At 46.6% G+C, this 1,266-nt stretch overlaps 1 protein-coding gene across 1 annotated transcript in view; it reads right to left on the bottom strand.

The window, feature by feature from the left end:
- The window catches only part of Ckap5 (cytoskeleton associated protein 5), a 124,737-nt gene that overhangs the window by 122,992 nt on the left and 479 nt on the right, over positions 1-1,266 (bottom strand). The window lies entirely within an intron of this gene.

Raw genomic sequence — 1,266 nt, 5'->3', positions numbered from 1 at the left:
TAATGGTAATAATAGTAATAAAAGTATAAGCCATAATGTTTATGGAATACCTTGTCCGTACTATCTTAAGTGAACAGTCTTTAAATATTTTTCTCACAAATTTACCAACTAGGTTTCATTTACACTGAATAAACTGATTTCACTTCATCTAAACCGTTCAATTTCATAACATTAGTTTGTTCAGTTACTTAAGAAAAGTTTTAAGCCAATATCCAAGAACGACAGCATACACCTGTAAACTCAGCACTGGAGGCAGAGACAAGAGGATGCCACGTTCAAACCCAGCTTTGGCAATTTAGCAACTTATAGAGACCCTGTCTCAAAACTAAAAAAAGTTAAAAAAAAATTAAAAGTTGAAAGTGTAGCTCAGTAAAGGCCCTAATTCAATCCCCAACAACCACCCCCCAAAAACCTTTCCAACTTTGTGAGCTTAAATTATTTGCTCTTTAGGTCAAAGAAGGACTTTTCAGGGTGATAAAAATGGACAGGAAAGGAACTCACCTTCCTAAAAATGAGTTTTCAGTTACTATAATTATGTACAATGTAAGACAGGCATATCTGGGCCAGCACTTGATGCCTCGGTTCCCATGAGAATTAAATTACAGTCATAGATAAATTTGGGGCAAGTTCTGCAAAAACTTCACTCTTTATCAATGATGAATGGAAAACTTGGTTAAGATTCATCAACAAGAATATACTTTCTAACACTCAGCAGCTATTCGGGCAACATCTCATTCATCATTTCCTGTGCAAGCAACGAAATGGGATGCGTTAAATCCGGCCTGGCAATTAGCAGGTCTGCAGGTAGTAGCTATGATCCACAGCCAGCTAGTGCCAAGAATACAAAGTCGGAATCTAGCGGGCGGGCCCCACGTTAAAGTACTAAGGCCTGCTCAACCAGCAGCTGCAGCCTGGAACTCGGGTCCCCGAGACGCCCGAGCGAGAGGAGGTACCTGAACTCTACTGACACCTTTTGGGAGAGGAAGCCAGGCGTTAAGGGCGGAGCGGCGATTGCTAGGAATCGCTCCCGTCGCAGGCTGTAGGGACACAGGTGCGAGGGCAGACCCCAAGGCCGCAGTCCTTGTCACGCTCCCCAGGAGACCAGGCCCTTCACAACCAACCCTACCACACGGGCTCTAGTTCATTCATTCACAATCACGCGAGGCGCCTCCCACAGGGCCCCCGCCCCGGCCCCAGCCCCGCTCCGCCGCCAAGCGCCGCGCCACTCCGTCCGCGACCCCACACGCCACGGCCGCACCCCGCTGC

This window comes from Octodon degus, unplaced genomic scaffold (genome assembly GCF_000260255.1).
Source record: "Octodon degus isolate 3935 unplaced genomic scaffold, OctDeg1.0 scaffold00018, whole genome shotgun sequence".
Lineage (NCBI taxonomy): Eukaryota > Metazoa > Chordata > Mammalia > Rodentia > Octodontidae > Octodon > Octodon degus.
The sequence above is the reverse complement of the archived record's forward strand: the minus strand, read 5'-3'. Positions and strand labels throughout refer to the sequence as shown.